Source organism: Hemicordylus capensis, chromosome 4, assembly GCF_027244095.1.
Source record: "Hemicordylus capensis ecotype Gifberg chromosome 4, rHemCap1.1.pri, whole genome shotgun sequence".
Taxonomy (NCBI): domain Eukaryota; kingdom Metazoa; phylum Chordata; class Lepidosauria; order Squamata; family Cordylidae; genus Hemicordylus; species Hemicordylus capensis.
In genome coordinates, this window is record NC_069660.1 from 233003350 (window position 1) to 233018952 (window position 15603).

Here is a 15603-nt window from a genome sequence, read left to right on the forward strand (position 1 = left end):
TAACCTTCCCTGATGATCTTGACAAGTGGCAATGTTTGTGAAGAAGAAGAAGAAGAAGGTCTTTTAAATACCTTGAATCCAAGCCATTCAGGGCTTTATAGGTATTAATAATCAGCTCTTTTTAATTCTCCCAGAAAGTTATTGGTAGCCAATGTGGTTCTTCTAAAATGGGAACTTTTGGGGTAGCCCTGGAGACCAACCTATTTTGTCCCCTATTTTTTAAATTTCCCCATAAACATCTATGGGGATTTTTACCCAAAATCATCAGATTTCTGATTGGAAGTAATAAATAAATAAATGCAATATACCCAGTACCAATAACTATCATATCATGGCAGATCTGATCTGATACACAGATCTGTTTACCATGAGATATGTTTACTCCTATGATTTTGGTCACTGGGGATTAAACCTAACAGTCATTAGGGCTCCATACAGTCAAAATAAAATGTTTATATTTTTGCTGCTGGAATGCAGGTACACCTAGGGAACCTACAGGAGGAGACAATCAAACAAGCAAGCCAAGTAGAAAACTTAGCCTTTCTCAACAGCAGTGAGCACTCTTCCTACATATAACCTGCAACTCTAACCAACAACCCTGCATTCTGTCACACAGTGCTGCAAAAAAGGCAGTTATTGGACTCAGGTAATTAAGGTAAGGTGAACATACCTGTATTTAGGATTCTGGCCATAGAAGCTTATAAATAAGTAATGTGCCACGATTGAAATGTCTGGGGTGGAGGGTACTCACAGTTTCTAATATATTTCATATGATCCAGCTTATATTTTGATATATTAGAGCCAACTAATAATAGTAATCAATCAGCTGTTCCTTTAAGATGAAGGCTTAAAATATGTTTTGTTCTTCAGGACAAAGTTATATTCAAGGTAGCTTGGTATAATTAGAAGATAAATTACCAAGTAACCCAGTGTATACAATTTTAAATATTGGTGTTCATCATCGGTTGCCTTTTCTTAAGCATTACAGCATTTCTGTCTGAATGATATGCTTGTACTGGCATATTATTTTTCTAGTATCCAAAGAAGCATGACCTTAAAAAAAAAAATTAAGCTAAAGCTTTTTCTCAAAGACAGTTATCTAGAAGCAGTTAAAGCCTCTCACAAGATAGATGTTAACTTCTCATTAATCCCCACCAGAATATAAAGTGGTAGCATCTGCATATAAATGCCATTTATTCAACTCACTTAGTGGGAAGTATACTTTAACCTAACGTTCACTTCTAGAGTACGCTCCTGCTCTAAAGGACATCCTATATATATATACCCTGTCTAGCAACTTGTTTTCCCTAGCTGTCGGGACAACAAAATATTCTAGCCAGGATTCAAAGAGCTTTGTGAGGGATTTCCAAGGGTATAGGCATGGCTGTAGTATTCTTTACTTTTAAAAAACGAAGTAAGCAGTATCCAGCCATCGCATATCACAAGCTAGTTCCCTCAGTTTCAGAAGTGGTCTGTAATTGTGGAATTGCATCATACCAAGGGTAGCTTGCGATTTGAAAAAACTTAAGACCTAAGCCTTCATGGGCACATGGTTTCAGTTTGTGGTTCTTTGGTTCCCTGCAACAATATACTAAGTCAATATGAACATTTTAAAAATGTACTGATGTGGTAAGATGCTCAAATTTTCTGTGAAATGATGTGTATTCCAAATAAGTGGGCAAATAAGGTATGTTATTTCAAATGTTTATATCTGTTGCCTGACATTGGAAACAATACATATATGTAATTATATTAGTGTAATATTCCACATTTATAGGCTAAGATTCAAAGAACTGATGTGGGTGCACACATGAAAAGAAATGTGCACTAATTTAGTCTTGGCGTGCCGGTTTTGCTGCATCAGTTTCCACTCCTGAAGAGACACTCCTGAGGAATTCCCACTCCTGAGGAGCTTGTCTCTTCATCAGTGGAAAAAGTTAGCAAAACCTTTGCTCAACTTGGTTCTCTCTCACATACATCCCAGGTATATTTTTTGAGGACTAAGTATGTGTAACATTTAGAGATCCCACCACAGCACCTAATCATCAGACTTGAATTACAAATTCTGTAATGCTTCCTTCAAATACAAAGTGAAAATTTCCTCCCCCAACTATGTTTAGGGTCAGAATTTAATACCCAGCTACCCTGCCACCCATTTACCCAAGTGCCTAAGTCCCGGCCTTCTCACCCACCTGCCTACTGTAGTGAAAGTGGCATGAGGGAGGGAAGAAGAACACTTTCTCTAGACTCCTCTTTCCCCAACACCTGGCCTTGCCAAGGCAGTGAGTGAAGAGTTCTGGGGAAATTATATTTCCCAGTGGTCTGGTGTCCTATTTGTTGCAGTAGTAGCACCAGTGTGAGGCACCTGGAATGATGAAGAGGAAAAGAAACCTTGTTACCTTCTCCTCTCTCTTCTTTCCTCTGCCGCCACTGGATCTGCACCCATAACAGCCATAAGTTAAGCAAGCTAGGCCGGACAAGAAGTGTGCAGGTGCGTGGGAAGGAAAAGGAGCTTTGGAGGCTCACAGGAATATTGGGGAAGCGCTGCAAAGAAAGTCCATAGTAAAAAAAAAAAAAAAAAGAGTTGTTGTATAGATATTTCATCCCAACGAATGCTGCACTTGAGCAACGAACAAAGTTGCACTTGTTCCAGAAGATCACTCAACTATATTAATCTGTGGGGATTTTCAGAATTCAATTCTTGTGCTATGGTTCAGAAGTTCCCTGCCAAATATATGGGGGTGTACCACATGTCTCACACTTTCTTGTGCAAGTGCAAGCATGTTTGTGCTTCTGCAATTCTGGTTCTGAACACAAGCTCCAGGCCTAGAGCAACTGCACACAGAGGAGAGGAAGAGCCCATCAGCTTCCCATTCAGTGCTGCCCGGGGTGAGAGACTGTGGCTGTGAGCTGTTGGCTCCTTCTGCTGTTACCTGCCTGTTCCTTGCTTCCCCTGTTGGACTGCAGCCTGCTGCCTCTGTGGAGCATCTGTGGGGAGAGTGTACAGGACTGGGGTCAGGGTGAGTGACTCAGTAGTTCCTGGTACCATCTGCCCAGCTCTGGGCCTTTTATAGGAACACTGTCTGTGGCGGCAGGCCACAGGGGGTTGCCCCTTTGGGGGAATCACTTTGGGAGATGGTGAGGACCAGGCTGTCTGGCTCAGGATTCTTCGTGGGTGTGTAAAGGTGGGTGGGCATTCTAATGTGGCTTCTGTTTTAAATCCTGGGTGAGTTTCGTTTTAATGTGCCTGGGTCTCTTTGGAGATGGAGAGAGAGGGGGTGTGTCCACTGCTTATGGGGCAGCTATTCCAGTGGTGGTGGGGAATAGAAGAAGTAATATTGGTAGGTCCACAGGTCATTGTGGGGGAAGGGAAATCAGCAACTTAATCACTGTTTCCACTTCTGGCTGTCCTACCAGCTGTTTGACCTTGGAAAACAGTGCCAACCACCCACAGAGCCTCACCTTGCTCCTTTGTAATGCCTGATTGGTCCAGAATAAACCTGAAATCATCTATGATCTGGTTCTGGATGAAGGGGCTGACCTGGTATGTATCACAGAGACTTGGTTGGGGGATGCTAGTAGCCCAGTCCTGTCCAAGCTTCTCCCTCAAGGGTACTCTGATGAGGAGCAGGTAAGGGTACATGGGCAGGAAAGTGGTGTGGCTGTGGTCTATAAGAACATCTCCCTTGCCAGGGTCCCTGTTGAAGTGTCTGACCATATTGAATGTGTGTACTTAAGTTTGGAGACCAGGGATAGACTGGGATTTCTGTTGGTGTACTGATTGTCCCACTGCCCAACAGAATCCCGAAGCTGACTGACCTTGTCTCGGGCTTGGCATTGGAGTCTCCCAGGCTTGTGGAGGTGGGGGAGTTCAATGCTCACTTTGGGGCCAATTTGTCCAGGTCGGCCCAGGAGTCCATGGCACTGATGGGCTTATCCCAAGTGGTCTCGGAACTGACACATATTGCTGGTTACACACTTGATCTGGCCTTTCACTCTGAACAGGGTGGTGTTCTGTGGGTGGGAACTCCTGCATTTTCCCCATTGTCATGGATGGACTACATCAGTTAAGGCTGGACTCACAATCACGTCCCACCTCCGCAGGGGTGAGGGGCCCATCTGGATGGCCCACCTGAGAAGGTTATTGGATCCAATAGGATTCCAAGAAGGCTTGGAGGGATTTAGTGTTGGCTTTGCCAGTGACCCCGTCAAAACTCTGGTGGAGAATTGGAAGAACCAACTCACCAAGACAGTGGACACGATCGCTCGTAAGCATCTTCTCCAACCTACTTTACAACTGGCCCCTTGGTATACAGGAGAACTACAGGGGCTGAAGCGGCAAGGTAGTTGACTAGAGCACAAGTGGAGAAAGTCTTGACTCAAATCAGACAGTTTATTACATAGAGCACAATTGAAGTTCTCTGCTCAGACTGAGTCTAAGTTGGCCCAAATATGAGACTTCCTCCCACAAATGCTGTTAACCTCCAGGCAGGACTACTGCAATGTACTCTATGTAGGACTGCCTTTGTATGTAGTCTGGAAATTGCAGTTGGTACAAAATGAGGCGGCCTGGTTGGTCTCTGGGTCATCTAGGAGAAACCATATTACTCCAGTAATGAAAGAGCAACACTGGCTGCTGATATGGCAAAATACAAGGTGCTGGTTGCACCCAGACCCAAGGAGACACGGAGACATTACTATGGTGGAATTGGCCATTTTATTGAGGCTTAATTGTATTGTGCAAGCAAGGCATAACAGTTGAGATTGGCCCCCCCCCCACAGTGTGGTCCCTAGCGGGCAGGCCATAGCCGTGGCCGCCCTCTTCTAAATGGCCATGGCGATAGCACCTTGGCTCCAGGTGGCTCCTCCGCTCTAAAGTGGGGACGCCCTTCTTTGCCAACCTAAGGTCAGGTTTCCAGTATCAACGCCACCCCTCCTATGCTGCACAGCCATACGACGGATGTCATGTGGAGAGAGGTAGGAGTTAAGTTGCATCCCTGATCTGTAAAGCCTCAAGGGATCAGCCCCTCCTCCTTGATATACAGAAGCTTACCTAAGGCGCCACATCCATTTTCTTAGCTGTTCCCCACAGCACTGTACCTGCCAACCCTGTGATGCGGGTCTTCCTGAGTAAATGCTCTAGCTAGCTACCGGGAGACACAGATATAGCCTGAGGCAGGCGAAAAAAGTGCACACCAACTGCCAATCAGGTGTATAACCAAAAAAATCCCTGCCCGGCCCCAAATGGTGACCAGCCAATGCCCAGTCTATATCTGAGGGATGGGAGGGAGGGTTCACTGTTGGGAGGTGGAGCGCTGCCGGCTCACCTGTTCCAGCCCCACCCTGGAAGTCGCCGGGGCCAATGGGAGCAGGCTCCCAGATTCCCTGTGCTCCTAAGGAGGGGCTGCGGGCAAACCGGCCGCATTGCTAAGGGAGGCGGCAAGCGGCCTGATTATTACCTATTTAAGAGAACATCTTCTTCACCATCAGCCCTATCACCCATTAAGATTGTCTGGAGAGGTTCGTCTGCAGTTGCAACCAGCTCATCTGGTGGCTACACGGGGACAGGCCTTCTCTGTTGCTGTCACAGGCTTTGGAATCTGCTCCCTGTTGAAATAAGAGCCTCCCCATCTCTGGCAACTTTTATTCATCCAGGCTTATAATTAGATTTATAGTTTTAATACTTCTAATGTCGGGTTTTAAAAGGTTTTAATGTTAATGATTTTAATTGTTATATTGATTTTAATGTTTAGTAAAGTGTGCTGTCAAGTTGATTTCAACTCCTGGCGCCCACAGAGCCCTGTGGTTTTCTTTGGTAGAATAGAGGAGGGGTTTACCATTGCTTCCTCCCACACCATGTGAGATGATGCCTTTCAGCATCTTCCTATATTGCTGCTGCCCGATAAAGTACCAGTGGGGATTCAAACCAGCAGCTTTTGGCATGTTAGTCAAGCATTTCCCCGCTGCACCACTTAAGGTGATATTAATTCTAAACTACCTAGAGACACAGGTTTTGAGAGGTATAGAAATATGTCATGTCATGTCATGTTTATTTACAGTCATAGACCAAAATTTAAAGCATACATAATAATACACATGTGATATAATAGTAATATATACAGAGATCCAATATTATCTCATCCTATAGAAATATGTTAAACAAACAAACTGCAGCAGTTTCGTGCTAGTGAAATGTCCTTTTGCAACTGCAGCAATTTAGCATGTCAACCACAATTTTTAAAAAATGGTACCAAAAGAGCAGTGGACAGAGGAAACCATGACACTGAAAAAGATTTTTAAAGCTGAATTTTCTCACAATTGTGTTTGTTTTTTGTTTTTGTTTTTTAAAAAGGGGAATCATTTTGCCTCTCTACCTTTGAGGTAAGGTACTCCAGAGTGAAGGATGTGAATGTTTACTGACACCCAATGCTGAACCATATTCAGTAGTTGCCAAATCTTAGTGGATGAAAATGTGACATCTGATATCTTATTTTATTAGGTTATAATAAAGAAACACTTTATTAGGTTATAATAACTTTATTAGGTTATAGTAAAGAAACACTGGAACACTTTAAAAGAAAGCTGGAATCAGCAAGTATGTAAGAATTCATCTTTGGTTGGTGGCTAATCTCTAAGCAATTAGAAATCAGAGGGCAGGTTTGGCCTTTACATCAACACTATTGATGTAAAAGGAAGAGTGAGCCTTTTGTTTGCAATTACCTAATTGTCAATCAATAACTATAATTTCTTTTCCAACCTCTTTGTGACTTTCTCCCTTCATTGCTGTGACATTTTCACTGTGGAGCAAATGTTTCCAGAATGCCTGTAGACAGTTCACTTTAACAGAAGCTGGATCTGCAGAGGTTACTGGTATGCTATTAATGGAAATGCCAATACTGGTCTCCCTAGTAGTTGGTTTTTCTTCTGTTGGCGATATAGCTGGGATGTACCACATCCTAACATGTAGGTTAATGCACCACAGGTGTTCTTCAATTCAAAGTACAAGCTTAACAGCATGACACTGTTCCACTTTTAAAAGGACCAATCTTTGGATCAATAATAAGTTTCTAATACTGTTGGGAAAGTATTGAGAAGGCAATTATATAATTGCAGTAGAGTGGGAGATTTCTGCAGACAACTTGTTATGCCTGCCATTGACCGAACACCCCAGATTCTTTTTTCCAAGCAGGAGATGGATGGAATAGAGTTCAATGGTTCCTTTGTTCTTGAGGTTTGCTGCAAACCAAGAGACATCTCTCCCAGTTTTTATTACAGGCATCCACAATAGCAAAACTTCTATTTTAGATTAATCTATTTTTGCATTTTGTTTATATGTAATAAAATGCATTGTATTTTTGTCACTTAAATGTAAAATAAACATTTGCAAGTTACTATAAATGCATTTAAAAATCCAAATATCTTTATGGTTTTTTACAGACGTACTTTCAGTCTTATCTACAATATATTCTTGATTTATTAAAATCAATTGTGGATTATTTGACCTAAGCATGACTTTCTTTTTCCTACATAATGCTTTTGTCCACACTGTTTCCAGCAATGGCAAACAAAGTTCTGGTGACCCACCTATAACACATTTGCTATCCAGTGTTATACCCTTATGTATAATTTTGGAATCAAGAGGTTGTGGAATAGTATTACCTCTGTTGTTCTAAGTGAAAGCAGATAGATGAACTCCTTTTGGTGAAACTGAGAGGGGGTATTTCTGTCTGTCCACCTAGCCTTCCCTAAGCTCATCAGATGTGTCATTCATGCAAGGTAAATAGAGGTGAGAGTTACCAGTAGTTAGCCTGAGGGGAAATTGAGCATTTATAATGTGCTATCAATATGACAAGAAACAGGACCATAAGGGTCACATTCCAGGTCTAGCTGTGTTTTAGCTGTGTAAGGGTCTAGCTGTGTTTTTGAGAAACAAGGCAGCAGTGGGGGTTTATTGTTTGTTTACAACCAGGGGATTTCTTTGTTTCATTGGTAATCTTATTATATGGAGGTATTATCAACATGGAACAAGGCTTACCAGAAACACAGGTTAAAAAGGGGAAAGGGTGTTCTCTGTGGATTCTGATTTATCTACTGATCTTGCTCAGCTAAGAAAAACACAAAAAAGTGAACTTTCTTGCCACATTTTCTTTCTAGTACCCTGTAAATTCTGCAGCTTTTTTCCTTTAAAAAGCAAACAAACACCTAGCAGGTCTTTATTTTCCTATTCCAAACACTCTGACTCACTTAGCAGAACTATGTTTCTCTACTCAAAGGTCTGAAGCCCTTGAGGCTTCAGTTTGTGGGCAAAACTACATGCAAAACTAGAAGTAATGTACTCTTTGTGGGGCTGCCTTTGTACATAGTCTGAAATCTGCAGTTGGTACAGAATGTGGCAGCCATGTTGGTCTTCAGGTCATCTCAGATAGATCATATTACTCCAGTAATGAAAGGGCTACACTGGCTGTCGATATGTTTGCAGGCAAAATACAAGGTGCTGGTTATAACCTATAAAGCCCTAAACAGCTTAGGCCCTGGGTATTTAAGAAAGTGTTTTCTTTGCCATGAGCCCCATTGCCTATTGAGATCACCAGGAGAGGTGTGTCTGCAATTACCACTGGCTCGTCTGGTGGCTACTCAGGAATGGACCTTCTCCATTGCTGCCATGAGGCTTTGGAATGCACTCCCTGCTGAAATAAGAGCCTCCTCATCTCTGACAACTTTTAAAAAGTCCTTAAAGACACATCTGTTCAGCCAGGTTTTCAATTAAATACTGTTTTAAATAGTTTTAACATTATTTTAAAATTTCAAATTGTTGTAATGTAATTCATTTATTTATTTATCACATTTATATACTGCCCAAACTTTCGTCTCTGTTTTAACCTTTCATCCTGTTGTAATTTGTATTGTTTTGCTGTGATACAAACTGCCCAGAGACAAAAGTTTTGGGTGGTATAAAAATATGTCAAATACAAAATAAATAAATAAATAAATATATGCATCATCATCCAGTTTGGGGCTTATTGGCTCACTGGGCTTATTGCTGGGGTTTTTTTTTTTTTGTTTGTTTTGTTTTTTTTGGGGGGGGGGTATTGATTCAGGCATGTGAAGCCCTGGATGTAGACTGGAACAGTCCTGTTGAATAAACTCTTAAATTCTGTGCTGTTTTCTGGTCAATATTCACTTCAATATTCAAGTAAATATTTACTCATTGCAACAAATGTCATCTTCAGGGGCCCACAGCAGTTTGAGGGGAAGTCTGGGTTTGGAAATTAAAAGTATAAACACTTTCTCCCTGCAGTCCCATTCTGGATGGGATAAATGCTAGATGGGAGAGTGGCATTTAATGTCACATCTAGCTTGCCCTGTATGTTGGTCTTCACTGGTGGAGGTTCTACCCTTCTGTATTTCTTTCTGTACTGCCTTTATCAATTAGATGACCACTGCTAGGATTCATCATAATGGACCGGTTCCCATAATGAACTTGGAACTATAAAGCTGTCTGTGCAAACCGCAATGTGGAAACCCCTTGTTAGGAAGTGATAACTCCCAACCACCCAGAACAGGGGTAGGCAACCTTGGCTCTCCAGTGATTGTTGAACTACAACTCCCATATCTTCAGCCAAAATGGAAACTGCAGTTCAGCAACAGCTGGAGAACCCAGGTTGCCTAATTCTGGTCTGGAAGGTCCATCAGCATATAGACATGAGGACACATGATCTCTAAGATGTGAGGACACATGATATCTAAGAATATTCATACTAATGAATATTCTCCCAGGTATCTGTGATTAAAAAAAACCCAAAAAACAAACAACCCTACGTGCCACTCATACATAGGAACATAAGAAACTGCCATATACTGAGTCAGACCATTGGCCTATCAAGCTCAGCATTGTCTCCACAGACTGGCAGTGGCTTCTTCAAGGTTGCAGGCAGGAATCTCTGAGCCCTATCTTGGAGATACTGGGGAAGGAACTTGGAACCCAAAGCAGCTCTATCCCCCAAGGGGAATATCTTACAGTGCTCACACTTCTAGTCTCCCATTCATATGCAACCAGGGCAGACCCTGCTTAGCTAAGGGGACAACTCATGCTTGCTACCACAAGACCAGCTCTCTTCTCCTCCTTGCAGGCAGGAATCTCTCTCAGCCCTAACTTGGAGAAGCCAGGGAGGGAACTTGAAACCTTCTGCTCTCCCTAGAGCAGCTCCATCCCATAAGGGGAATATCTTACAGTGCTCACACTTCTAGTCTCCCATTCATATGCAACCAGGGCAGACTCTGCTTTGCTAAGGGGACAAGTCATGCTCACTACTCTGAGACCAGCTCTCCAAATACAAACTTTGCATACAAATTGCAAAGTTTGTATGGTTATCTATATTATTTGGTTCATGTATATTATTTTGGTTATCTATATTGGAAATGAAAATGTTTCTCATAAGGAGATGCAATGGATTGCTCATTTGTTTTCCTGACTCAGACAGTTAAAGTATTTGTGGCCAAGAAGGAAATTCTTTCCAGACAGATCAGCTGTTGAGCCAGAGGGAGTTGGCCTTCCTGCTAGCATGTGAAGAATCCTTTCAATCAGTCCACAAAGCATATGGCAAATTGGCAAGACACTGATGTGTTGTTAATTATTACATACAAATATGATGAATACGATGCATATTTATATACTGCTTTATAAAGCTTCATAAATTTATAATTTATAAATTTGTCATATTCTTCATATTCCTATTCGTACATAGACTGGGTGGTTTTCTCCATGGCACCTCAAGTAGAAAACTGCCTAATCACTACCATAACACATTCTATAGAAATGGCTTGCCAGGTGGTGAGCGATGCCATATGGTGTGATTTAAAATGGTACTCATATGAATAATGTACAGCCCCTTCCTGAAGCTATCATATTGCTCTTTGCAAGCAGGAGAAAAATGAAGCAAAGTGGTAAAGACAACAGTCTTGTAGCACCTTAAAGAGTAACAGATTTATTGCAGCATAAGCTTCATGGGCTACTGTTAACTTCATCTGCATGAAGATCCTCAGTCCACAAATGTACATTGTGCAACATACATGTGTGTTTATGTATCAAGCACTCATATCTCCCTATATACATTGTCTTGAACAATCACACATACACATATACATACATGGGTATGTAAAAAAAGGAAAAAGCAGAGTACAAATGTTATAGGAAATATGAAAGGCTTAGTCTAGTGACAAGTATACAAGATAAGCATGGTGGCAATTCACAATAGCAATAATGGGTGATAACAACCTCCTAGTACCAAAAACTATAACATAATTCAAAACAACTTTCTGCCTTGATTTAAACCTGCAGAGATGGTGTTGTATTGTTATAAAGTCTAATCCAACTGATTCTTGCTCTAGTCTATCGTTCTTCATTGTGTGGCCCCTGAATTGCCTCTCTGGTGGCCTCTGGCTGCCCCCAACTCACCTCCTCCACTCCCCCCTCATCAATGGCATGAACCCTCCCCCATGCTTTCTGTTGTGGGCCTGAGCTTGGCCCAGCAGCCTTGCGGAGTGAAGCACACCCTTCCCCTTCACTGCAGGGGAATGCTGCTCCTTCAGACTGCCACTGTCACTCAAACTGATATGTGGTGGTGCTGAGAAGTAGAGGTCATTCCTCCCCGCTTCTCAGTGCCTCCAGGCTGAAGCCCTCCCCCTCACCACTGAGGTGCACGCCACTGGGGCGGGGGGCAGACTGCTGGGACAAGCACCGACCTGTGGCAGAAAGTGAGGGGGAGGGCGTGACAGTGACAGGGCAGGGCATGAGCCCCAACGGCCCCCTCTAAAATATTAATGGAGATCACTGCTCTAGTCTGTCTTAGAAATATTCTGCTTCAGAGTAGTGATAGATAGATAGATAGATAGATGATAGATAGATAGATAGATAGATAGATACCCCTGAAAAAATGGAAGTTGTTGACTAATCTGTAATGATAATAGTATCTCCACCTCTATGATTTTTACACTTGTTCTTTTTCATTTACATTTCCTATAGAAGAGCTTCTATATGAGACCAACCTTGATTCTGAGTGAAGACTAGAAGCTCTCTCTACTCCAATGATCACTGCTCAGCAGTAGTGGAAAGAGAGTTAATGAGGCTTAACTCTTCTTAAGAATGCCTTGCCTGCTCCTTCCCTGATAACTTTCATTTTGGTTTTGCACTGTTAGGCTGGATGACACTACAATCTCCTCAGGAGAGACACATTGTTGTTTGATGGTTGTTTTATTTTCAACAGCTTATGCTGTCTGGCAGAAACATTTCCATTAGTGCTACGTCTCCTTCCTGCCCCCGGAGGGGACTCACATCTTTGCATTTGCTCTCATAGTGTGTGAGAAGAGGCAAAGCATCTAGATTCTGAGCTGACTAGAGTCTAATCTACCCTTCAAAGTTGCCATCCTATTCAATTCTGCTGCCTCATTGCTGCAAGTGTATTGTACTGAACTCCTGTCAGCCCACATAATATAATGGAAAGAAGTGCTGTTAGTCTTTCTTATTATGCACATCCTCCTCTAAGTTGCGTTTTTAGGCTGTGCTCCCCATCTTTCATTTAAACTTGGGGGGGGGGTGTTCTTTCAGGGTATTTGTTAGTAGGGGAAGTTTTTTAATTAATTAAAATAATCGCCTTTTATTTCATTTTATACATTTATTTATTTATTACTTGACTTTGTCCCTAAGCATGATGGGCAAACATACCTTTCAATGCTTTTCAGACAATAATGATCTCCTCTGTTGGTCTACTCTGGAGTGAGGGGCCTTGAGGGAAAGTAACCCATCAGGGGCAGAGCCACCATTGGGTGAATGGGTTCAAAGAATGCGGGCCACCGCCAGCCTCCCTCTGCACCTGTAACCCATCTTGACTCCTAGTCTGAATCTGCCCCACTTACCTTCTGTGCGATATCCTAATGGCACACCAGTGTCTGCTAAATGCAGCAGAGGCTTATGGGTCCCAGGAATGTGCTGTCCAAGGTGAATACACATTTCTCACCTCCACAGCCTGTTTGAGAAGCTCCCACAGATGCTCAATCTCCACATTGTGGATGGTGCCAAAAAGGACTTCCTGAGCAATGATAGCTGCCCAGGCCAGGGATGTCATAGCCAGGAAAACCTGAACCAGGGCCTCCACAGAAGATACTAAAGAACAGGAAGATTCATATGGGTGGCAGCTAAGGCTTGATAGGACATAGGATAGGATAGGACATAGGATAGGCTACGACAGGTTAGGACATAGGCTGGGTGAATATGGGTTATTTGTATGGTAGGCTATAGTAATGATATAGGTATAATGTAGAATATATAAAGTAGGGTAAAGCGAAGGAGCTGTTAACAGAACTGCCCTGGAGTGAATGCAAAAGATGTTCACAGATAACTCCATAGAAATGCTTGGGCACAGTCTCTTGCATTGGAACTGCTCAACTAGCAGCTCTTGCTGAATAGTAACACATTGGGTGATGATTTAGAGTTGAACTAAGGGCTCTTATTTAGCTCTTTGAAGAAGCTAGACTGTTTTTGCATTTCTGAGCTAGCCTTCCTATCAGTTTACTAATCCCCTTAAAATACGACAGACATTGCTATGCTGTGACACGTTAACATGTATGGAACTAATTGGCAGAAAACCCTTACTTAAACTTTTAAAAAAATAGTCCAGGCACATACAAACAGAAAGGTCACAATGCCGTAGTGGTTTTGAAGTTTTAATCAATGGTGACAGAAAATGTGGTGTGTAAAGGAATGAAAGCGCAGAGAACAGATGCACGGACAGCTCGGGCTTTGTCTAAGCACTTGATTTATATGTGTGGGTAGGAGGAGTTGATCTCCATGACAAAAGAAGAATGCAAATGTCATGTTTAAGAAAAAGTGACAATAAAATTCCAGCAGTACTAGATCAGATATGTCATTGCCGACATCTGCTCATGCTAATGAGGTCTAGGGACTTATCGTACCAGGGACTCTCCAAAGTCAGTCACAGAGACTTACAGTAATTGGGCATTTCATGAAATAAAACTCACTTAAAATGATGGTTCTTCGTCTGAGCTCTCCTGACCCATGAGTTCTGAGGATTTTCCTGACTGTGCAAACAAAATGGTCTTCCCAAAGATTACTCTGTCAAAATGAATAATGAATGGTGGGTTGGCCACTTTAATAGCTGCTTTGCTTATGGACAACTCCAGTCACTCAAAGGTTATAGTTTCACTGTTAAAAAAGAAAAAGAAATGTACAGCCCAGTGGATACAACAGTGTCTGAAAGGGCATCATGGTATATCCAGGGGATCATGGGTGGTTTCCAAGAAAGTCCTAAGCTTGTCCCTAAATCCAGTGTACTGACAGAGTCCAGAGGCAGAATATCAACCCATTAATACAAAGCACAATAATATGTTTCCCGTCAATGTGGGTGTATCTAGGGGAGCAATTGTCCATTTTACAAGGTGTTTCTCTCTCACTGGAAAATGTAAAACACACTGTATTTTCAGGAAGTGTGGTGCTGCAATTTCCCTTTTCCTGATATAAGGGTATTGTGAGATGGTTCATTAAATTTGTTTCGCACTTTATCAAAGAACTCTATTCCTCCAGATTGGTCTCCCCTGGGTTAGTATCCAAGTGAACTGTGACAACCAGTTACAAACTGTTTGACATACTAAAATGATATGAGGTGCCATTGGCCACAGCCTTCAACCAACTCCCTCAGTTATCAGATACTTTCATTGTATTTCAATTTTCTGTCTTTATCACCCTCCAAAACGGAATCCCTAGATAATTTTATTCATTCATTCATCACATTTATATACTCCTCATATAAAATATCAGGGCAGTTTACAATTCAATCAAGCCACAAACAAAACCTAAAAATCATATAAACAGATTAAAATTACCATAAATAAAATTTAAATTTTTAAAATTTAATTTTTAAAAAAACATCATAAACTAAAAGCCTGATAAATCAGGTGCATTGTCAAAAGTCATTTAAAAACAATCAGAGATGGGGAGATTCTGATTTCATCTGGGAGTGTGCAGAGATGTACCTAGTTAATTTTGGAGCCTGGACCTAAAGGCCTTTAGAGCCCGTCCCCTCCCCTGCAAATTAAGCATCATCATGCTTGGATGGGTGACCACACCACCCGGACAGACTAAAGAGGATTTGGGCACCCCCAAAGGCTGAGAAGGCTCTGGACTTCGGCTTGGAAGTCCAAGGCTAAGAACACCTCTGGGAGTGCATTTCAGAGGGTCACCACCAAGCGAGCTAGTGGCAACTACAACTGGACCTCCCCCAATGATCTTAAAAATAATTTTGGATCACTATGAGAGCTCTTTCTGCCCCAATTAGGGTTGTCACCTATCTTACACACAGAGAGAAACTCAACAGGTGAAATAAGTTGTATAAAGTTATGGGGGAATGATAGATCCTGCTGGATGTTTTCTTGTCATTCAGGCACAATTCCCCACCACTGCAGAAACTATACAGAAACTAAGGCTAGAAACCTACTCTTTTTCAGACCAAGCATACTTTCCTATTCAAACATTCAAATATATGATCCCTCGTGATGGCCAAGCCCCCCTGCCCTGAAGTGGAAGGCTTGAGC